The sequence below is a fragment of the Chrysemys picta genome, chromosome 1 (assembly GCF_011386835.1).
Source record: "Chrysemys picta bellii isolate R12L10 chromosome 1, ASM1138683v2, whole genome shotgun sequence".
Taxonomy (NCBI): domain Eukaryota; kingdom Metazoa; phylum Chordata; order Testudines; family Emydidae; genus Chrysemys; species Chrysemys picta.
The window spans coordinates 164,790,292-164,815,190 of record NC_088791.1 but is presented as its reverse complement, the minus strand read 5'-3'; the positions used below and the strand labels follow the sequence as shown (position 1 = coordinate 164,815,190).

General features: G+C 39.6%; 1 protein-coding gene across 18 annotated transcripts in view; it reads right to left on the bottom strand.

Annotated features, from left to right (window-relative positions):
- Positions 1-24,899, bottom strand: part of EPHA3 (EPH receptor A3) — a 469,948-nt gene that overhangs the window by 328,886 nt on the left and 116,163 nt on the right. For 6 of the 18 annotated variants that reach the window (XM_065588965.1, XM_065588971.1, XM_065588979.1 and 3 more), the window contains exons 2-5: positions 14,242-14,349; positions 12,810-12,906; positions 12,086-12,206; positions 9,996-10,270 (exon numbers count right to left, since the gene is read on the bottom strand). The gene's annotated coding sequence lies outside the window, so the exon portion shown is untranslated. Of the gene's footprint in view, positions 1-9,995; positions 10,271-12,085; positions 12,207-12,809; positions 12,962-14,241; positions 14,350-24,899 lie in introns of all 18 variants that reach the window. The other 12 variants (XM_065589035.1, XM_065589043.1, XM_065589046.1 and 9 more) reach the window with 3 other exon arrangements.

Genomic DNA, 24,899 nt, shown 5'->3' with positions numbered 1-24,899 from the left:
TCAGACTTGCTTTGCACTATATACATTTACAGACACCAGGGGAGGAGGTCTGGAGGCTCTATCCACTTTCTCTTCAAATCACACACACACAAAAACTTCCCATAATCAAAGAAGGATGCAACATCATTTGGCAAAACCTTATTAAGTGCCTTTTGCGGGCTTTTTTTTTTTTTGGCCATTTCTACACTACCACTTATCTTGGCAAAACTTGTGTCACTCATGGGTGTGAAAAAAAGCACCTCCCTGAGTGACATAAGTCAAGCCAGCATGAATGGTAGTGTGCACAGCACTATGTCAGCAGGAGAGCTTCTCCTGCTGACGTAGCTACTGCTGCTCATTGGGGGTGATTTAATTATGCCGACGGGAGAGCTCTCCCCCATCTGCATAGAGGGGTTACATGAGAGATCTTCCAGCAGCACAGCTGCATCACTACATCTGTGCCGCTGTAAGCTCTCTAAAGTAACAGCTCCTGAAAGGAATGCAGACTACAGTGATGGAACAGGCACAGAGTTTAACTTGCATTATTTGAAATGGTTGAGTACAGAGACCTTGCTGAGAGGGGCCAAGACTCTCAGTCCCTCATGTATGTTTTTGAGGAGCATTCAGAGCAATCTTATCAATTCCAAGGGCAAATGTTGCTCTCCACAAGTATTTTTATGGGCCAAAAGGATAAATCATATTTGGCAGGGGGTGATTCCATCAGAGACAGGGAAGCAATTCACATTCTGCCACAAAACTGAACGACAGGTTGGAATAAGGGACTCCTGCAAGTTCCCGCTAGCATCTCACTGCACGTTTACATTTACCTACAGGGAGCCTGTACAGCCACAGAAATGTCTACGTTGTGTTTCTCTTTGCTACTTCTGCTTATTACAGATCAGACACCGAGTCCCATTCTGTATGCATAAACATACTTGACATTGCTTTATTTACAGGGGTTTTCCCCCTGCAGTACAACTGCCCTCTTAGGAATTAAACTTGTGCTTTCATCATTTCTCATTTCACATTAGGATGGGGCGGGGGAGGGGGGGTAATAAAGGGAACACTAGTCGGTGGAGTATTTTTCCAAGAATTTCCCAGCATTGTGTTTATAAGTGCATCCTACCAATAGTGCGAACACTTGGGCAGACAATACATTAGTGTTTTAACTATCATCATTTATTCGTTTGAGTAACGTCTATGGACCCCAACCAGGATTAGAGCCTTTTTGAATTATGCACTCTTGAAAGATAGCACCTGTCATTGAGAATTTAGAATTTAAACAGACAAGACAAAGGATAGGAGGGAAAAGAAGCACAGAGAAATGAAGTGACTTGCCCCAGATCACAAAGCAGTTCATTAGCTGATCCTGGAATGGAACCCAAGTCTCCACACTCAGGCCAGTGCCCTAGGCACTACACTACACTTCACTACCACTACCACATGCTCAGGACAGGTCTGAAGGACATAGTGGTTAAAATGTTAATGTACCACCACGCTAGTGTAGATAAGGCCAAAGGAAAGAAGAACACTAATCTGAGGGTGGCTCAGAGCAGCAGGATTGAGGTGGATGTTACAGTAGCTTTCCTAAACTACAAATTGTCACATTCACTATGAAGCCTCGGGTGATCTTAGGGAGATGTGCTTGCTCAGTGAGTGGCCAATGTTACCTTTCAGGTGATCACCAAAAATTAGAGCTGTGAAATGAAGTCTTCAAAACAAAACAAAACACAACAACCACCACCACCACAACAAAAAAGGTTTGCACATTGAGGAAGCACCAAAATATACTTCATCATTGCCTCATTTTTTTTTTTGGCAAAGACATTTTATTATTATAGATAGGAACCCATCACCTTTCTGCAAAAAAGGTGACATTTCTACAGAGAGCAAATTAGAGAAACCTTCGTTTGACAGAGAGCAGAATGTTACCAGTTTCCCCATGAAACTGGGTTTGCTCTTGGAAATGGTGACATCTGTATCTGAAAGCTAATTTGTGAAGAACTGTAAAGCAAAAACTGATAGTTGCCAAAGACAAGGTCAAAGGGGGAACTGGGGTTTGTTTTGATGTTATGATAAATCCATCCTAGAGCCATCTTTTGTGTACTGCCAGCAACTCACTTGTCTTCACCCCCTGTGTTTTAAAGATAACAGTGGATCTAATTGTCCAGTTATATCAATTATACACCAGTGCAAGGCCACTGAACGAATTGTTAATAGAATGGAGAAACAGAGCCTGTTTGGATACTAAGGATACCAAAATCTGGAGTGATTCTTTAGCCAGCCACTAGGAGGCCAAGAAGAGCATGCAAACTCTAACATGCTGACTGTAGGTGCTGGTATGGTCTCACACTTAGAAAATACAGCCTGTTTCAAGTGGCTCATAGGATGGGAATCCCTTCCTCAAACACATACATCTCTTGTCCCAACACCATGTATGATTAACTGTAAAACAGCTCAACAACCTTTTCTATGCAAAACCTGCACTGCTAACTCTGAAATAAATAGTAATAAAATATAGGCTATAAATCGCAATACAGTTTTCATTGTATTTAAACAGAACCTCAAGCCCCGCCAGACACCTAGGGGTGAAAGGGATCAGGTAAAGTATACTTTAAACAAACTTTAAAATACAGCACTATTGTGAAAAAATACCCTGTAAAAATAAAGCAAGTTGAAAGTAAATTTATTCAGGGAAAAAAAGGAGAGGGAGAAGGGTGAGCAGGAAAGGTAATAATTAATTATAATGATGGTACAAATGTGATCCTGGCTTTCAATATGCTGTTTTACCAATCCCATTAGCTCCACTGGAAGGGCAGAGCTGACAAGAGCTGGAACGTTTGTGCTGGTAGTAAATAATTACATTAGCAGGTGGTACATTTGATTCCATATGGTGGTAGAATTTTAATGCTGGATTCTCTGGTCCACTAAGTTGACTTTATTCTGCATAAGTGGTGCAAAGTGAACTTAAAGCAACCAGGGATCTGTGCTGGGTAATTTTCCCAGCATAAGGGGATTCTCTACCAGCCTAAAGCAGGTGGAGGCAGCTCTTCTGCTTCCCGCATCAGCTCTGCAACCCAGCTGCCACCTCTTGTGTCACCCAACACCAGGGGACTCAGAGGTGTGTACCCAAAGGAGACAGGGAAGAAGGCATGGCAGAATCAAGTTCCAGTATACCTTATTCTCCAACTGGTGAGAGAGGCAGCTTTAAGTCGTGCTCAGGCAGGGTAAAATGGTCTGAAAAGGGCCATAGGAACTCCAAAAGCAGAGATGAATAGCCAGCCCAGAGGACAGCAAGGAGCAGAATTCTGGACAAAGTTGTTAGAAAATAACTACTAATTCTGAATGTCCAACCTGAGACACCAGGCGCCCATTTCTCAGAGGTGCTGAGTAACTTATGAATTGGAATAAGTTGACATGTGCAGAAAGCTAAGGAGCCAAAAACAGAGGCACCCCAAGTTAATGGAAACCTAAAAGTATTAGCCTTCATAGTCTCCATTTTCTTCTCATGGTGAAATACTCAGGCCGGGGGTTTAATCTCTGCTGATTCAGATCTCCCTTCTTCTGTGAGAACCAGTCCACCCACACACTGCTGGTTATCCGCAGCTTTGTTTTTCTGCATATTCCCACGTCACAGTATGGAGTGGCCACACAAGCATGTTGCAGTCCTCATTCCCTTTGCTCCTTCCAGTTTTCAGTGCTGCAGTCCTGCAATCAATAATGGATAGTCAGTTGCGGCCAATAACTAGGGACACAATTGCTTTCCCTGCCCATTTGCTCACCTTGGCTATAATCCTGTGAGCTGTTCCCTACAGGCAAACCCTAAACCTCAACTTCATTGGTATTTCTACAGGTGTAAGGTCCTCTTGCCCAGACCAGCTTATAGTATTGATGCCCTTGACTGTATTTGTACTACCTTTTTGAACAGCCCAATGCACTCATTGGGGAGGGGTATGTGCCAGTCAAACCTTCTTGCTATTAGCTGTGGAGTATCCTCTCCATACCTTGTGGGGTTGGTCTCATGAATATTGCACAGCACTGCTTCTGCACAGGTTCAAGCCCTCCCCCTGGCCCACCTTCCCATGTGCTATTTGGAAAGATAAAGCCATTGAGACTGGACATTAGGATATATATATATATAGCCTTATTGGACTAGTGCCATTTCGGATTGTGCCTAAATCATTCTGCATGCAAAAGATTAAAACCAACTGATCAGGCATTTGGCAGGTGAAATTATTTTCCCACAAGAAGCGGGTACAATGAGCTCTTAAGCGTGTATACTTGAAGTTCAAAGGTATTCAATTAACAAGTTCCTTTTGTAAGTCACTATTCATTTCTGAAGCATTGGCATATAGCAGGCTTATTAATTTAATAGCTCCGATACTCTATTTCATCATGTATTTTATGGGTTGTTATTCATTTTGATTTGTTTATTCCTCTTCAAATATTAATTTAAATAGGTTACACTAAATTGCTGTATAGTAAATGTATCCTTTTGTTCTTATTCATGGAAGCTCAAAGATACACATACTGCATACTAAATTCTAAGTGTCCTATTCTGGCATCATTTAACCCTTCAAACTGAGCGCTGCAGGTGCATCATAAGGAAGAGATTAAACAAAGGCAGCAGAACCTAGGAAGTAGTGAAATGCTATATATCCACACAGATATCCCCACTGTAAGTGTGGTATATACTGAGTTGTCAGTTTAATAATCTAACTCAGGAGGGTAACATTAAGTTCATGAAGGGGACAACATTATGAGCTAAGGCTAAAAACAAGTAGATGACAAGGAAATAAAGCCAATAAATTATCTCTGAAGAAGTGCTGGGTCTACTGTAACTTCTGACATTTATATGCATGCACCTATATTTGGTAGCATGAAGTGATTGATCAAACCAATTACCTCTGTTAGGATTGGGTTAGATCATTCCATTAAGGCAGCCAGTTATTCTTGATTAACAAGGAATCAAGCAGCATGGTCCAATTCATCTCTCATGTAACATGGAATATACATATACTGTGTACACACACACACACATAAAATAAAAAATGTTCCTTAGGTAAATGTCAAAAGAAAAAATAATTGAATAAGTAGTTCAATAATTCTAAGCAAAACAAAGCTTTGCAAGCTTGTTAGCCTCAGAAAATCACCCCTAAATCTGTTCGTTAATATCTAATATTCAATGAAGGTGGTTAACAGACAGACAAAGTATTTCATAAACATGTTAGACAAACACTAAAAAAAAAAAAAAAAACCCCACACACTCTGATACCTAAAGCAGAGGGATTTCAGATGCAAACTTTGCAGGGCGGAAGCCAAACAAGAATTAAAATCTCATTGATTTCAAATGATTAAAGATTTGACACAAGGAGTTCTGAGCTAATGAGGAAACAGTTCGAGAGCAGGTCAAATTGATCCCTGGTTTAAATCCATAACAAGCAATGGAGTCAGACGAGGAATGGTTTTGTCATTTGAAAAAATCAATGAAAGACAGGACTGTATATTCATGCATCCAGGTACATGCACAGACACAAATGCGCACACAGAAACACACACCCTTCTTTCACAAACGCACAGTCTTGCGTGCCCAACATTTTTGCAAGAGGGAAGTTCTCGATTCGTGACATTTCTTTTTACTTTCCAAACACAGTCAGTCTTCTTTCTATTCTTGTGCTCCACAACAACAGCATGACGACTTCTAAGGTTGGTAGTTTGGTGGCAGGCAACCGAGGGGATACCAAATATATGTAACACTTCTGAAGCCCCAGAGCTAAACTGCAAATTGGAAATGCACTCCTGGTTACTCCATCAACAAAGGAGACTCTTGATGTGCGACTCCACTCATCATCCCTCTTAAGCCATTATCAGACAGCTGAGATCAGACAACAATGAATGCACATGTGCCTGATTGTTAACATGTCAGACATACATTATTAAAAACAGTAGGGGCAAGGAGCGAGATGAGAGGAAAAGCATTAGTTTCTTTGTTCAGATGTTTGAGGGCTTATTTGGGAAGAAAGGAATTGTAAGATGCATCACCATAGATAGCAGGACTTTCTAACATGAAGGCATCGGAAACTTCTCTGTTCATTTGGGTAAAGAAGAAGTTTGGATGGTGGGTTTGTTCTGTTTTGTTTATTTTTGGTTGGTTTTGAAAGGATTACATCTGCAGTTTGTCTAAACTGCAGATTCATTCCCATACCTGGCTGAATTACTAGTATTTCTTGATATTACAAATATGCGTCTTGTTTGGCAACTACTTAAGGTCTTCCCACTGTTAAGTCAAAAAAATTATCAGCCCCTCAGCTTGCCTATAAAGAACACATCTCTGCTTGTGTTCAAGTTGGTCTCCAGACATCCACTATTGTAAGGAAAGAGAAAGCACAGCCCCAACATTTTTACAGCACACATCAACTGCCAAGTTTTAACAATAATGCTTATATAGTACTTTTAATCAGAGCATTTAACAAACATTAACTACATTATTCAGAACATCCTACAAATGGGAGAACTCTTACAGAGCAGTTAAGTGACTTGCATAAAGCCCCAGCTTTGACAGTGTCATCAGTGCTACTGGGAAAGAAACTACTGAAAATGCACACAAATCTTGATCTTCTATATTTGCAGCAGTAGAAGCAAAGAGGACATTTTAGGCAGATTTACCATTAGCTCAGCCTAATGTAAGTGTGATGAACTATGTTGAAGGAAACCTAAACTTCAGTGAAATAAATTCACTCAGATCTAAATCATAGCCCTAGCCAACACACATTTTAAAGAAAGAACGAACTAAAAACAATGAGCACAAATACAAAAAGCCATTCAAAATACCAGCGAATGAAAACTTAAAATTGCATTCTTAACGGATACTATGGCCAAACTGCAAAAAACCTTTCCAGTGAAGAGCTCCACATAGGTTTAAATTTAAACTGAGTTGCAAAACTATGCTAAATGACATGCTCAACAAAAAAAAGTGCAATTTAAAGATAAAGCAATGGGGTTATATAGACAGTCAAACCCTAGAGGAGAAAAATAAGGGAACTCTCCAACTTCAGATAGATACTCAGCATGTACCATGAAATGCAGAGCAACTATAAATCAAGGCTTTGGCAGAGTCACACCACATGAACGAAAATTTGATTCAATTGAAGTGTCAAAAGACACTAATTCTTTACACACCTGGAAAGGACTTGAATCCAATGAAGCATTTGAGCAACCCAATATGATAAAATTTGGACTGTATACTTCACGAACCTAGGCAAAAGCATCCAGATTTAAATCCTTACCAAGGAACAATCTGAATTTTTTCAAAAAAACAAAAAACAAAAAAACAAAAAAAAAAAACACACAAAACAAACAAACAAACAAAAAAAAACAGACACTTGAATTCTGTTAATAAAGGCTTCCAAAATCCCTTGAGTGACCCATGAATCCAGAAACTCAGAGGAAATCTCTAGAAACTCACACTGAAGAGATGACATGGTCCAGGTAATCAAGTGAAAGTGTAACATACAGCACTGAATACATACAGGAAAACGCACGGCAGTTATTTAAGCTAACCTTCCAATTTGGATGCTACCCAAATGGCCAGTCAGATAGTCCAATGCCCTCAGTTCTAAAATCTGGAAATACTTTCTACTCCATTTACTAAAACAGCAGCAAATTATTTTGCATCCTATATAATACAATACCAGAGCAACACCACCATAATTTATATTATCAAATTGGATTAATAAATGAGAGACAATCCACCAGCCACATTTTTGCCCTAGAGATGCCAAACAAACATGTAATAAAAAAAAATCAAAAAGAAAATCAAATGTTTTATATACTTTTGAAAAAACTTGTACTCAACCTAGTGTCTATGACTGAATGTTATATGGTAACAAAGCAGAATTGGCATGATTTATACCAATTCATCAAATACAAAGCTAAAACTTCAAACATGAAAGAGGATTAAAACAGAAATCTCACTCTGTAAACATCTCACAACCTTCAGAATGGTCTAGTTCAGGTTTGATCTAGAAATAAGAAATTTTAAAGGATTTTTCCCCCCCAAAACCTGTTCAAGCAATCCCAGTTACTAACTTAATTTTATATAACCGGCAGGTGACAATACTCATTACCTGCTATAGGTGAGGCACAAGCTTTCCATAAAGCATTCTACAGATACTTATGAGCGAGGAGTCAGCTTGAACGGGATCTCTGAAACCAAATCCCACGAATGTTGAGAATGTTTGGATTCAAATGAAAACAACTTGCATTCATCTTTTAATACCGCATGTCCTGAAGTGACTTCACCAGGCTTTGGATGAGGCAATATCTATCACTGCAGAAAACAAATGCTGGCAAGCTAATCAATACAGAAAATCAACAAAAGAAACAGCAATATCTGTAGAGATGTCTGTGTCACTGGGGATGAGAGATAATCTAGAGATTTTGGTGGGGGAGGGGGGCATAAAGGGGAGCAAGGCACCATCCCTGAAGCCTTTGGAGCTTTCCTGGAAAAGGTCTGACTGTTCATTATGAACCAGTCTGAAAACATGTTGTTTAGGTTTTTTCCTAATGTTTTCAACATTAAACAATGCAAGGCAATAGGTCTTTCTTGTTTTTATTTTCTCCTAAACACTGAAAACATTTTTCTAACTAGATACATGAGCTTATATCTTGCAATATTACAATAAAGTGTAAGAAGGTTGTTAGATATAGAGTCCCCCAAAGGCTGAATTTCCCAGGGTTCAAGTCCCCAACTACTCTTTGACCTTGGCTTCTTTGGTTGCAGGGTATAAGCTGTCTTCAGTTTTTTCTCGCTTTCTCTTCCTCTCTTCCTTTTGCCAGAAGCTCTCTTTATTAAAGTCCCCGGGATCTGTCATATAGGCGAAGTCCCTCAAGCTTCTGCCAGCAAAAGTGAGTTTTGTGGATGGTCGGAAATATAAAAAAAGTATCCATGCACAGAAGACGCCTCAATTGAGATTTCTCAGAAGAAAAGAATGTTTGAAAGTTTCCAGGAGACAATTATTTTCTCACTCCTAGAGCTGTTCCCTCTTTATCTGGGTTAGTGCATGCTGGCTATATGGTATGAGGGAAAGGATTTACAGAAATCTACAGGAATTCTGCCTCCATAGCTGTCAATCTGATAACAGAGGCCACAATTTCAAAGAATGAAGCCTCAAGTCAGTGTGCAAGTGCATTCAGACACCACACTTGTGCAGTCCATTAAAATTACACATACAAACGCACACACAATGAATGGATTTGTATAAGTTCCATGATGGTAGTTGCACATAAATGTTTCCATTTCTGTGCATGCAAATGGACCTTTGTCCATGGAAAATGTAGCACTAAATTCACAAGAAAATACAAGGTGTGTGCTTATCTTTAGCTGACAGTCTGCTCTCAGGCTCTCTCCAACCATCGTCCTGTGTTTCTTCCTCCTCTTTTATCCTCCCCTAGCCTAGCCCCCAACCTTCTGGTCAGTTGTCATATTCCATAAACAATGGATTGGTAATAAACATCTAGAAGGCTATTACTATGCATTTCATCCCTTTCCCTCACCACTGGTCAGCACTCATTCTGAGTCTACTATTCAGAAGAGTTGCAGTACTGAGCCACTAATTTTATCTAACTGTTAAAGAAGAATTTCTTACTTTTAAGCCCTTTATTGTTTCACCTGATTTTTATACAGGTATGTGTGTGTCTTCAGATGCATCTCCCAGGAGCATCTTTTAGCATTGGAATTTGAAAATTCTATGAGGAATGGGATGATGAGAGCAAAACAGTCTTGAGTTCTTTTCCTAGTGCTGCCAAACGTGCCAAAGCTGGAATGGTCCAAAAAACTTGAGGAAAGCTACATTGTAGTAGTGTTCCTCAGCTAAGTAATACATCTTTGCAATTTCATAAGAATAAACAATTTCTGTCTACAATGCTTAGATAATACATACTGTGCATGCAAAGAACATAGTAAATATTTTTATACTATTAAAGAGGGCTTAGTATTTTACCTTCTGAATACTAACCAATGTTATATGACGATTTTCAAGCATCTGTGTTGCTTCTATTATTGTCTGCTGAGTGTTAGAAAGCAATCATATCCTTTGCGCACACCCAGATGAGAAAGGTGCTTGTGTAAACATGTTGATTCTCAACAAGGCCATGACACTTATTATGAGCAGAGTGAAGCCAAATATATCTTTAGAATTATATTACTGAATGTCTTGTAATGAGAGTCGTGCACCGGCACAGTATAAGCTCTTCTTCGAAGTCGATCTTCCCTTCAAGAACTAGACCAGATCTGGAAGCAAGGTAAGTCAAATGAAGATAGAGTACTCTATCTCCGATTAGTGAGTTTAATAACGCAAACCCCATTGGCACTGACCCTGAGAAGATTATATTCAGCACACAGTAATTCAGAATTACACCAAATGTTAAATTAGCAAGAGAGAAAGTGAGGCAATGAGTGGTTCATTACTTTACATTTATGTTTATATTCTACTACAGCTTGTGACTGTTTGCTACAAATCACCCCAATTTCAAACTCAGATTATTCATATCAATTGAGTATTACTGTATTACAGGGTCAATTTTACCTCCTGCATGAAAGGAGGGACTCTTGCCCCCAAGATTTGCACATCGGAAAGACATAATCTGGGCTCACAGCACTGAGAGGTTTAAGGCTGTGGAGGGGAAGACCAGTTAGCTCTGCGGGCAATTTGTACTGCCAGGGCATGGATAGAACCCATGCCCCACCCCACTCTCTTGCACACAGTGATACTGTGATGGCTGTACTCAAAGGAGTACAGACTAGATCTATAACAAAGGTGTGTCAAGGGGTACTCACCAGCCCATTTCTTCTAGCAACAAGGTGTTGTGCCTACTGAGGCCTAATGAGTCCACCAGGCTCCGTTAAGATGCTGGATCTCCTGGACTTAGAACTGTGCATCTTTCAGCCTAATATTGTCAACCTCAAGCATTCAAAAATCTTGAGCTAGACCCCCAAAACCAAAGAACTACATATATTAAAAAATTGGTTTCATTGTCATTCATTTTCTGATTTCTGAGCCTTTGGGGGGTGCTCTCGGGTTATGTTTTCAAGCTTTTATTTACAACCAGGGGGGTTAGAAACTTACTTAAAAAAAAATGAAATCTGAGATTCTCCTGATTCCAGCAGCCAGGTCTTTAAGAAAAAGAAAACATACCACAAGACGCTCACAATTTTGATAGTTTGCAGTTCTGCAATGGATATTGCTCCGGCAAGTTATCCATCTCTATGGAGCACCATCGCACAAAGCAAGTTGTGCTTCAACACCACCACTAGTTTCTCACTGAGACAGTGAAAATGGACACATCCAAAAATGATATATAGAAGGTCCTCAGTAGTGGGGCGCTGTAACAATGTGTATAGTGGGGATGCAGAGAGCCATTAAATCAAACTGGAAATCCTGTATGTGATGGGAACCACTTCAAGACACGGGGTGCAGCAGCAACCACAGCACCCCCAGTTCCAGCACCTGACATTGTAGAGACCTGAGCCCAATGTAGCACCCAGACTGGTTGTACTTTAGATTATTATTATTATGGTAGTATCTAAGGGCCAGCCAAGAATGGCTTACCATTATACTAGATAAACACACCATGTTAAATGTACATTACTGATGAAGAGTTACCTAGAGGAAGCAGGAACAACCACTAGAAGGCACCTGGTGCTAGCCAATAGGATCGCTGCTATTGAAACTGAGATAAGTCAAAACCAAGCGCTGTAGTTCAACAACAAACAGAAATATCTAGCATGATATCTGTTGTGAACACTATTTTTTGTTTGCTATCATAGTGGATGGATATCCTGCAACATGGTAAACAGAAGGTCAATAATTAGTGTATGAGGCTCAGAAACTAAACAGTTTTATCTCTCAGTTTACAACTAACTTGAGCTATTCAGTTTAATAAGAGGGATATTTAAATTCAGCTCAGAAGTATGATATTATATCTGTTCCTATTGGAAGACACAGCCTTCCACTCAATAGGGATTATTTGTGGAAAAAATAAAGAAATAATTTGCAAGAGGTAAGCTTTTATAGCAGTATGTGTGTCACAACCTCTTTTTACTTACTGTGAGCTGTTCAGGAAATTAACACTCCGAAGCTTTAAGAAGGTCCTCAGACAGCACAGATTGGAAAACAGATTGCTCCCTCAATTCCTACATCTTCTTGTCACACCTTAATAATGATGCCCTTAAGCATAAAATAAAAATTTTAAACTTTTTTTGTGTGCATTACTCAAGCAAATAGCTGGTGAAGAAGATGATAGTGGGTAAAAGCAGTGGGTCAAGTTTAACAACTCCTTCCACCATCTACTACAGGTTACAGACCACACACTGGAATTGGATTAAAGAACTGTACGTGAAAGGAAGCTATACTTTGAATGCAAGTCTGAAGGGAAAAGAAACTATCCACACTACTATTTTTAATTTTGATAATGGTTGCATGGATAGATGCTGGCTCACAAAATACATACTGGAATTATTTCCTATTGATACCTTAAAATATTACAAAGCCCTTGTCATTTCCGACAGCTCATTTCATCACACTCATTACTTCCCACACCAAAAAAAAAAAGTTAGTTCATTTCATTAGGTTTCCTCCTGTACTAACTTGTCAAAGAATCAGGGAACATTATTTTTTAAAATGATTTAATATTGACACAATATTTGGGACATTACATGTGAAGAGATTGTTACACTATTGTCTCAGCACCACTTTTAATGTAGGAGTTGCTATCTGTACACATACATGACAAATAGATTTGAAACACTGACATTACATTACAATGCTCACCTTCACTCTTTTGTAGTGAAACAGTTTCTTTCTGCTGCTGGCAATCCTGCCTAGTCACTGCTTTCCGAAGCGAAATTAGTCAGCCAGTTATGACTTGCTGCACATAGAGCAAATTTATGAACTTGTGCTGGGATTCTCAAAGGAGAACCTATCTGCCATTGAATCGCATAGGTGTTTGACACTTAACACCCACAGGCAATTTTGAAAATCCAGCCTTGATAAATGTTATTTAAAATCAAGATCACTGTTGAGTCCAGTGATTTTATTATTAATTGGAATAATTCTGAAAGTGAATACAATGCTTCCCAAATAGTGCTAAACTGGGCTTCATAGAGCATGAAACCCCCAAACTTGTCCACAGGGCAGATTTGGTAGGAAAAGTGACACCACCACCTTCCCCACAGCACACTTTATAGACACCTTAACTACATTCTGAAAGTAGATCTGTGCACAAACAACCACTTCTAGCAATGATGGGGAAAAACAATCACATTTAAGCTCCTTCTGTGAAAAGCAACAAGTTAGAGCTATTTTCTGGTATTCGGTGACTCTGTTCAATAGTAATGAAAAGGAGAATATTTTCAAGTACTAATTTTAATAGTAATCTTCCCATTAGTTCAGTATTCAAACAAAAACTGCTACAAATACCATTCTTCCTTCCTCAACACTGATTCCTTATCACATATAAGCTTTAAGGTTCTGGGCGTAAATCAGTGTTGAATGTACATTTCTTTTGGCATTAAACAAGTATTTAAAAAGAGAGTATTTAAAAATTTCTAAGAAACCCAAATATATGGACCATAGTAAAGGCACCAAAACCACCTTAACTCTGACCTCAGAGATGACCGACTACCCACTTCCCTCTTTGAATGTAGAGTATAGAAAGAGTTTACTGCAAAAGATAGCTTTTATAATTTTGTTTCATCATTAAACATTTTGATTGCAGTATCCCCAGAAAGCCAAACATGGTTGTGCCCCATTGTGGTAGACAACATATAAACACCGCAATTGTCCCTCCCCAAAGTGTGTTTCCTATATACATTTCTATGACTACTAAGTGTGAGGATTCTGTCACCATAAAAGTTGTTGCTTCTTTTCTCATGCCATTTCATGATATGGGCATAGGTGGTTTTCATGTGGAGGGGGATTCTCTCTTATCTGATGACACAAGTCTTCAGTGCTGGAAGGAGCTGAGAACCACCTGTGTCATACTGAGTTTCTTCAGCATCTTGCAGCACCTTATTAAAGGGAGGGCTCAGGCTAATTGCCTTCGGTCTGCTATTTATTTAATGAGCAATTGTTAAATTGTATGTGTGTACACACATGTACGTACCAGATAGGACTGTGAAAGGATGTGAAAAGGTACCACCACAATGCAATTAAGCCCTCAATTTCTGTGGTCATTGATAAAGTAACATTTCTGGGTACCTACCGTTGTACGGCTTTCCCATCTTCTCAGGGTGTCACCATGGAAGCAAATCTGAGATACCTTAACTGAGTGTTTGAATACTTTCAAATGGTTGGCTCTGTTGGCTACTTCCTGCAACATAGCAAGGAGAGGTTTTCCCTTTAAGAAATTCCTACATCCAGTTAACTCAATTTTAACTAAGTCCCATTGCCCATTTTTCAAGGCAGAAACAGATAGCATTTTTATGCCTGACTGCGATGTCAAGGAATTTTTAGTGCACTTAATTTACAAAAACCTGATTAACTTAACTTTTGGTAGTAATATTCTCCTCTTTTAATGGACAAGCCTCCAATCAGTTTACACTTGGATGTCTCTCCCTGCAATGAAAAAGGTGTGGTTTTTTTGTTTGTTTTGTTTTATTTTGTTGTTGTTTTTTATTAAAAGGAAACTGTCTTCAGCGCTTGTTTTAAAATGCCTGGTGGCATAACAAAATAAGAAAATTCTTTCAACTCTAATGCACATCTTTCATTGTTGGACATTATCTCATAGTTCCTTTGTCTGATTTACTGCACACTTGGTAGCAGAACCCTGGCTCACAACTCTAATCTAACAATCCTGATAAGACTTCTTTGCAGGTTTTAGAAGGGGGCAAAAAGCTAGTTTAGCATTATGTTGGTGTAGACAGTATATAATTACTACAAATTCTGCTGATCTTGATCTGGACAAAGTTGATTTACTGTTTTTTTCCCCAGGTGCCATTTCTATCCAATTTCCTTGTTATGTTGGTTTCACGCCTTTCTAAGGGTAACCAATGTAAAGTTTTATACTGGGCTCAAGTCATTGCAGTAGTGGTTGTTTTTTATAAGGTGCTCTTTTTTACCTTTCTAGGCTGAGACCACTGCTTTTATAGGAAAATAACTAAAAATGATGGCTTTGTCTTCTCCTCTAATAGTAACAATATCTGTGGAACTCCCAGAGTGTGCTATTCTTAGGTTTCAATTAATTCAGAATTAATTGAATGAATTACTGCAGCTTGGATTCTCTCTAGGTCCAGTCTTTCCAGCATGTCAACCCCATCCTTAAATTGTTTAGCCATCTCTGAGTAAAATGTCATTGCTTTAAGCATCTTGGTAATTTCCTACAAACTGAAGGTCTTGTGCGGATATCAGTACTAGATTAAGGAATGTGATGTCCTAGAGAAAGGAAAATCCTTTTTGGATGAGCCCTTTATTACTGGATGTGAGTTACATGATACTATGTCATGCAACTTAGACTCAAATAAGAGTTGATATTCCACATGGCACATAATCATGGCAGCCAACCTGAAGAAACCTTATTCAGATTAAATGTTCTAGGCATGGATTTAAGACCCAAAGGTTGTATCAGTATTTGGTGGTAGCAGCTGTCTGGAATGAAAACAGAGTTCACCATTCACTCGGGCAGCTGTTTCTACTTGTGGTATCTGGCATATCCCAAATATAAACTGTTCCGACTTAGGTATTAGATGTGCTGTGTGAAACTGAATAATTTAAAAAAAATAATAATTTCATGAAAATATTTCAGGTTTCATTTGGGACACTTATGTCTGGATAGTTTTGATTTTTGTGAAGTTTCATAAAATGTTTTCATGTTGAAAATATGCACATTTGTGTTTTAATTGCAAATCCACCCTTGCTTGAAAACAGGCCATATTGGACTTTAAAAAAAAAATCATCCTTTTTTTAAGTCAATTTTTTGGCCATATATTTGCGTATTGGCCCAGTTATCTGAAAACTGAGTCGGAGATGAAAAATGTATACTCAAATCCTATTTAAGTTAATGGCAGTTTTCTGCCAGAGTGAAAACTGAATAATGATTCAGAATTTGAGGCCATGAATTTGTTGTGTTCTTGTCCCTCAAAAATGTGATATTTTATGTTGATTATTTGTTTGGTGCTGACAATGTGCTTGCAGCTGTACAATATAAACAGTCCTTGCCCCAAGAAGCATATAATTAGTCTTGGCTGAATTCAATTTTCATTTATCATCATTTTGATGGATAATATCGATGTAAAAAAAAAAATCTAAAAAACTGCTTACAGGTTAATGATTTAAATGTTCACAGTTGCAAAAAATTATGGATTTCAAGCAATTTTTTAGTTTTTATCCATTTAAATTGTAATTGCTGTGGGAAATTATGGTGGGCAGAATATTATTTAATGACAGTGGACATGGAGATTCAAAAAGTTAAAACTTTATGAACTGTTAAGACACAAATTGTCAACATCACATGTTAAATGTAAATATCCTTAAATCAACAAATAATACCTGTTTTTACTATTCATTGACTAGTTCATTTATAACAAGACTAATTCAACAGTTCAAGTCACTGGATTTTGATTCTAATAAGCTCTCAAGCAGCATTTTTCTCTCTTTTCCTGTGTGTAAATTGCGAGCATCATTGGTAGAAGTATTTTTTCATCAGTTTGTGTGTACAGTGAAATTTATATGTACTGATAAAAATCTAATCCCTCCAAGCCTAGATCTAGTCTAAAAGAGAATATTTTTTTAAACTGTTACAAAATTGTAAGCCACTATATAACATGACTATTCCATCAGCTATCAGTTGACTCTGAAACAAACAAACATCTCATGTTTATGTTATTACAATATTATAAATTAATTGTCTGACAATATTCCACATGAAATAGACATTCCATTGCATTACAAAAAAAAACACTGGTTCTACATTATTTTAACTGCTTGGATTAATGTACGTATGTATTCTGAAGTTCACAGTATGCTGATTGGCAAATGTACTTCGCCTATAAGTATCTAAAATTTAACACTGAACTGTTACACAACGGGCCAAATTCTACTCTCGCCCCCATATCCAAAGGGAAAATCTCTGGGCTCAGTCACTCCATTAACTTCAGTACAGTGTAACTCCACTGCCTATTGGGATACATGACTACATACTGTGGTGTTTCAAAATCAAAAAAGTGTCAAATACATTTTTGAACTTTTAATAAAAAAACTGGAAATAAAATTCTAGTTAGGCAGGTGGGCAGTGTGTGTTTAATTTTAATAAAATCATGGTTTTTTTCTGGTTAGGTTAGGAATCACGGGCAGTAATATATTATCTATTGGATAGCTGTTATTAAAACATCTGATGTTTACATAGCACTTTGCATGCAAAGATCCAAAAGTGCTTGACAAACATCACAAACTGGAAACAGATTATAAGGAACAGGAATGGAAGAGACTATACAGTTTGGAGCCCAGTCCACCAACCTTCAATTACACAGGTAGTCCATACTCCTGCAAGCAGTTCCAGTGAAGCCATTGGCATTCCTTGTTCCAGTAAGGACTACTCATGTGAGTAAAGGTTGCAGGGTCAAGGCCTTATTCACAAGCATTGCTTATACATCAAAGCCTTTCTCCAAGTTTTGTACAAAATCCACATTTCCCCGCACAGGAAAATGTTCCCCCGACTTCTTTTTCTCTGTGTGATGTAGGTATAAGCAGATGTGGACAGTCTTTACTTCAAGTAGCCTATTCCTTCCCTTTGCTGTTTTTTGCTGCATGCTGCTATCAACCAGCAAAAGAGGGGTCTTCTGACTAGAGGAAACAGGTACAAAGCATTGCTGAGAGCAGGTGTTGAAGTTAGAGAGACCACAAGACAGGATAGATCCCCCAGCTCTGCTAGAATCAGGGATAAAACTCCTCCCTTTTCCCTGGTTTAAGGCAGCCCTGCCTTCCAGAGTTCTCCTTTGTTGGTGAAGTGAGGGGAATCAGAAATGGGAGCAGGCAGAGGAGCTTGGTGTCTCACTGGGGGAGTTTCTGGAGATCCAGACCTTTCCATCAGCAAATGCTTGATGGGAGAAGAGCTGCTCCAGCTGGGTGTTCATCTAGAAACTCGTCTCTGCAGGAAGTTATCCCTGCCATCAGCTCCCCTTCCCTGCAAGGGAATAGGATGGGGAGGAGACCCTCCACTGAGAATTCGCTCTGACTGTTGGGCAAAGATAAATGCATGATCAGTACTGCCAACCCCAAGTGTTCAAAATTCATGAGACTGGCTTGAAAGTCATCAGATTTTAAAAAGAAACCCCAAATTTATTATTTATTTGCCTTCTAGCTTGTGTTCATATCTTCAAGCTTCCCCCGCAACCAGGAAAGTTGGAACTCCCCCCCCCCCCACACACACACACTTAAATACTACAGGATCTTGGGCTTAAGAAAGACACTAAATAACACAAACACTTTATGCAAAAATCTGTCGTTTCAAAGATCTTAGACATTTTCTCTGAGGCAGGAAATCACATTTGATATTTCAACATTTTCCAAAAAACCACTGACTTCCCCCATTATAATTTGATTTTAAAAGCAGTAGAGTCTCCATCCTGGTCAAGTTCACATGACAACATTTAGGAACAGGGGATGGAAAGCGCCCCCATCAGAGCAAAACTACACATATGTTGGCTGAGATTTTCAAAGCCAGCTAGGGGAGTTTAGTAACACAAATCCCATTCTTATTCACATAAACTCCTCTAGTTGGATTTGAAAATCTCAACCAGTACTTTAATTTGGCTGACTAGGATATTGGATATTATTATTATTTTGTATGCATTTTTTCCTTAAGAATATAATTTCCAATATAGATACACATCTCTTCTTACATATTATCTGCACATACATTTAACAAAGATTGTGATAACCAGTGTGACACAGGCTTTCAGTGGAAACCTTACATGACATTCTTTGGTGAACTAGTATTTAAACAGCAGACCCAGGGGAGCTCTGTAACCCTTATACACCCCTGTGCCCTCTGCCAGTTGGCATTGAGAGGTCCTTGGGTCACAGCCTCCAACCAAAACACAAGGATGTCACTGCCCAAAACAAAGGCACATGTAGGGCTGCTCAGAAATTTTAACTCTGTGAGCAGGAGGGCTTCACTGGGTATTGTTTTAGTCAATGTTTGTGTGGGTGGGAGAGAGAGGGAGAGAAGCAGGAGAAACACCACAAAAGGAGACAGCAAGCACCAAGCACAGCCACAGAAGCATGGTTAGTGAAAAAGCCAAGAGACAGAGTTTTTGGGTTCAGTGCTTGCTGAAAGATGCTTGGAAATGTGAGGAAGAAAAATCTCCTGTTGTCTGATTCCTACTGCATTCAAGGAAACAGCGCTTTGTAAATAAACAGGGCTGCATCAAAGAAATGCTTAAGTATCATCCATTTCTCCTCCAAATTGAAAGACCCTGAATTTTGGATCACTGCTCAGTTCAAAAAGGGGGAACCTTTTCCAAAAGGTACACAACACTCAGATAAATTGACTTAAAACAACAGAGACCTGTACCCAGTGTTGTTGTATCTATGCTTGGCATTTCCCCTCCGTAGACATGAGTAACTCTTGGTGCCCCCTGTTGTCTTACGGACCAAGTTACAGCATGCCCACTGCAGACATACTGAGTCAGGGGTGTCAGACTGCAGCAGCTGACAACCCTTTCTACTCTTCTCTTTCTGTAGGGAATATCATTTAACATATCAGTATCTTTTGATGTCCAGATCTTCAGCCATGGCAAACTAGCTATGCCAGCAGGATTGGGTCTTGGAAATCGCCCCTTCACAGCTATTAACCTGGCTATTATGTTTGAGAGTTTCCTGTGATGCTCTTAGGAGAGCGCAAGAGGGGAGGACTCCTGTCTCATGCTGAGAAAGAGGGACGATCGATGAGTTATCTTAAGTGCCTATACACAAATGCAAGAAGCCTGGGAAACAAGCAGGGAGAACTGGAAGTCCTGGCACAGTCAGGGAACTATGATGTGATTGGAATAACAGAGACTTGGTGGGATAACTCACATGACTGGAGTACTGTCATGGATGGATATAAACTGTTCAGGAAGGACAGGCAGGGCAGAAAAGGTGGGGGAGTTGCGTTGTATGTAAGAGAGGAGTATGACTGCTCAGAGCTCCGGTATGAAACTGCAGAAAAACCTGAGAGTCTCTGGATAAAGTTGAGAAGTGTGAGCAACAAGGGTGATGTCGTGGTTGGAGTCTGCTATAGACCACCAGACCAGGGGGATGAGGTGGACGAGGCTTTCTTCTGGCAACTAGCAGAAGTTGCTAGATCGCAGGCCCTGGTTCTCATGGGAGACTTTAATCACCCTGATATCTGCTGGGAGAGCAATACAGCGGTGCACAGGCAATCCAGGAAATTCTTGGATAGTGTAGGGGACAATTTCCTGGTGCAAGTGCTGGAGGAACCAACTAGGGGCAAAGCTTTTCTTGACCTGCTACTCACAAACAGAGAAGAACTAGTAGGGGAAGCAAAAGTGGATGGGAACCTGGGAGACAGTGACCATGAGATGGTCGAGTTCAGGATCCTGACACAAGGAAGAAAGGAGAGCAGCAGAATACGGACCCTGGACTTCAGAAGAGCAGACTTTGACTCCCTCAGGGAACAGATGGGCAGGATCCCCTGGGAGAATAACATGAAGGGCAAAGGGGTCCAGGAGAGCTGGCTGTATTTTAAAGAATCCTTATTGAGGTTGCAGGAACAAACCATCCCGATGTGTAGAAAGAATAGTAAATATGGCAGGCGACCAGCTTGGCTAAACAGTGAAATCCTTGCTGATCTTAAACGCAAAAAAGAAGCTTACAAGAAGTGGAAGATTGGACAAATGACCAGGGAGGAGTATAAAAATATTGCTCAGGCGTGCAGGAGTGAAATCAGGAAGGCCAAATCACACTTGGAGTTGCAGTTAGCAAGAGATGTTAAGAGTAACAAGAAGGGTTTCTTCAGGTATGTTAGCAACAAGAAGAAAATCAAGGAAAGTGTGGGCCCCTTACTGAATGAGGGAGGCAACCTAGTGACCGAGGATGTGGAAAAAGCTAATGTACTCAATGATTTTTTTGCCTCTGTCTTCACGAACAAGGTCAGCTCCCAGACTGCTGCACTGGGCAGTACAGCATGGGGAGAAGGTGACCAACCCTCTGTGGAGAAAGAAGTGGTTCGGGACTATTTAGAAAAACTGGACGTGCACAAGTCCATGGGGCCGGATGCGTTGCATCCGAGGGTGCTAAAGGAGTTGGCGGGTGAGATTGCAGAGCCATTAGCCATTATTTTTGAAAACTCATGGCGATCGGGGGAGGTTCCAGATGACTGGAAAAAGGCTAATGTAGTGCCCATCTTTAAAAAAGGGAAGAAGGAGGATCCGGGGAACTACAGGCCAGTCAGCCTCACCTCAGTCCCTGGAAAAATCATGGAGCAGGTCCTCAAGGAATCAATTATGAAACATTTAGAGGAGAGGAAAGTGATCAGGAACAGTCAGCATGGATTCACCAAGGGGAAGTCGTGCCTGACTAACCTAATTGCCTTCTATGATGAGATAACTGGCTCTGTGGATGAGGGGAAAGCAGTGGATGTGTTATTCCTTGACTTTAGCAAAGCTTTTGATACGGTCTCCCACAGTATTCTTGCCGCCAAGTTAAAGAAGTATGGGCTGGATGAATGGACTGTAAGGTGGATAGAAAGCTGGCTAGATCGTCGGGCTCAACGGGTAGTGATCAATGGCTCCATGTCTAGTTGGCAGCCGGTTTCAAGCGGAGTGCCCCAAGGGTCGGTCCTGGGGCCGGTTTTGTTTAATATCTTTATTAATGACCTGGAGGATGGTGTGGACTGCACTCTCAGCAAGTTTGCAGATGACACTAAACTAGGAGGCGTGGTAGATACACTAGAGGGTAGGGATCGGATACAGAGGGACCTAGACAAATTAGAAGATTGGGCCGAAAAAAACCTGATGAGGTTCAACAAGGACAAGTGCAGAGTCCTGCACTTAGGACGGAAGAATCCCATGCACTGCTACAGACTAGGGACCGAATGGCTAGGTAGCAGTTCTGCAGAAAAGGACCTAGGGGTCACAGTGGACGAGAAGCTGGATATGAGTCAACAGTGTGCTCTTGTTGCCAAGAAGGCTAACGGCATTTTGGGCTGTATAAGTAGGGGCATTGCCAGCAGATCGAGGGACGTGATCGTTCCCCTTTATTCGACATTGGTGAGGCCTCATCTGGAATACTGTGTCCAGTTTTGGGCCCCACACTACAAGAAGGATGTGGAAAAATTGGAAAGAGTCCAGCGGAGGGCAACAAAAATGATTAGGGGTCTGGAGCACATGACTTATGAGGAGAGGCTGAGGGAACTGGGATTGTTTAGTCTCCAGAAGAGAAGAATGAGGGGGGATTTGATAGCAGCCTTCAACTACCTGAAGGGGGGTTCCAAAGAGGATGGAGCTCGGCTGTTCTCAGTGGTGGCAGATGACAGAACAAGGAGCAATGGTCTCAAGTTGCAGTGGGGGAGGTCCAGATTGGATATCAGGAAAAACTATTTCACTAGGAGGGTGGTGAAACACTGGAATGCGTTACCTAGGGAGCTGGTGGAGTCTCCTTCCTTGGAGGTTTTTAAGGCCCGGCTTGACAAAGCCCTGGCTGGGATGATTTAGCTGGGAATTGGTCCTGCTTTGAGCAGGGGGTTGGACTAGATGACCTCTTGAGGTCCCTTCCAACTCTGATATTCTATGATTCTATGATTAGCTAGGCTATCATTTCACCTTGGTTTCTTTATCAACCCTTTCGTGCTCAAACTCCATAGCAAATATCCCAGCATAAACACATACAGAGGCATGAACAATATTCTTTCAAAATAATACAGGCATTTGCCAGTTCTCCACAGTTTAAATTTTAATCATTTACATTGAAGATATTTAAATGTACTTTACAAGGGTTTTTAGTGTAACACTTAAAATTCTTTCCAAATTGGATGGGAAAAACTATTTAACAAAAATGAAATACAAGGGGAAAGAGTGGCTGTTAATTCTAAGGGCCCAGTTCTCATGTACACTAAGGTTGCTTTAAAGTAGCCTGAAATGATGATTATATTCATTTTAATGCCACTTTCCACAAAAGCAGTGTAATGGAGCCTTTATGTACATGAGAATCGAGACCTAAATTTTAAAATTTTGACCTCAAAATTGTATTGCAAATATTTATGTATTAGTGTCTATATACAGATATAATAAAAGTTGTTGGGCCAAGTGCTCTTTCCATCAGTCACTGGCAAAACTTCTATTATCTTCTGTGGAAACAGAATTAGATTCTTAGACCTCTGTATACAATACAGAAGTGCAGTGTGCTTTATAAAGAAATAATTAATAACGGTTCTTCTACTAAGGATGGAAACCACATTAAATAATTTTCTACATGTACTCTGAAGGAAAAAGAACACTATGTAAAGTTTTATATTAATATAATTAAATCTGACCTTCCTTCAATGTACATATTACAAAAAATTACATATCAGTCCTTGGCTCTAAAAATCTCTAAAACACTTAATTTATCTTGGCTATAATCCCAATCGTCATGGACTCTCAAAGGCTTTATTGTAGTGTTACTGAAACATGCAAATTGCCCAGTTCCTTGGAGCATCTTTCTACACTGGACAAATGAATGCACGTAGGTGCAAATGCCATGGTACAAAGAACACGTGTACAGATGTAATTTTTTTTCTAACAAACCTTTACATTTTCCAAGCTTTTTAGTTGCTAAGAATGTCATCTGGCTTTCTGGTGCTCCAGAGAAGGAAACGTTGGGGTGTAAGAATGTAGTTTTAAAACCTCTGCAATCTTTTTATTTAAGATACAATATTAAAAAAATCAAGGGGTTTACTTGGGTCATAGACAGCTAAGGTGACTTTACAGCTATCTCAATGATTTGAAAATAATGCTGCACCCAAAAGGTTTATAGCTCATTAAGATGGTATGTTTTTCCTTGTAATGTCCCCTCCTGTGCAGTACTAATTTCATTTTAACACTGATTTGAACACCACACATACAATTAGTTTCTATCACATGTGAAAGCCCTTTCATTCAAGGTCAAATTATATTAAGTTTATGAAGCAGGATGAAGAGAGTCTCATTTCAGCAAAGACTGGTCAAAGCCGTATTGTCTGATTTTATTTTTTTTAATATATATATTAAACCCTAACATTATATATATCTATATATATCTATATATATAGATAGATATATATACACACACACACACACACACACACAATCTAAAAAGCCTCAGTTCAGTCAAACAACAGATCTGAAACTGTTAAACAAAAAACAGTTCATTTTCTGCTATTCAGGGTATTTGTGCAATTCACTTTTGGTCAAGTTAGCAGCAACTGTCTAGAAAGATAATTAGAAAATATAATGAAGCACTATTAGAATTTCAGCAAAGAGCTTTCTCAATTAGTTCAGGAAAATTAAACAGGAATGTCTAATGGTGTAACTGATGTTGCATAAATCACTCTAAGAGACTATTTAGACATTACTACTTCCAGTGCTACAGAATCCAAGAAGGAACCATGGAAGTGCGACCACCGTACCTCTTAAATATACTTCATTTTGAAGCACATCATTCATTAGTCCGAAATTTGGTGCCCTCTCACTTACTTTCGAAAAATATTTACATCAGAAATAATAAATTAAACTGTTCTTTATTTTATTTAACACTAACTAATTGAATCCTACAGCATTTTAAATTTTCCTGAAATAATTTTTTTTTGTCTGTACATTTTGGATCTTCGACATATGCTGCATCCCACATTTGGGCCTTGATAGATCGAGAGAGCCTTGCTGTTAAGAATTGAGAGGCATGACCACC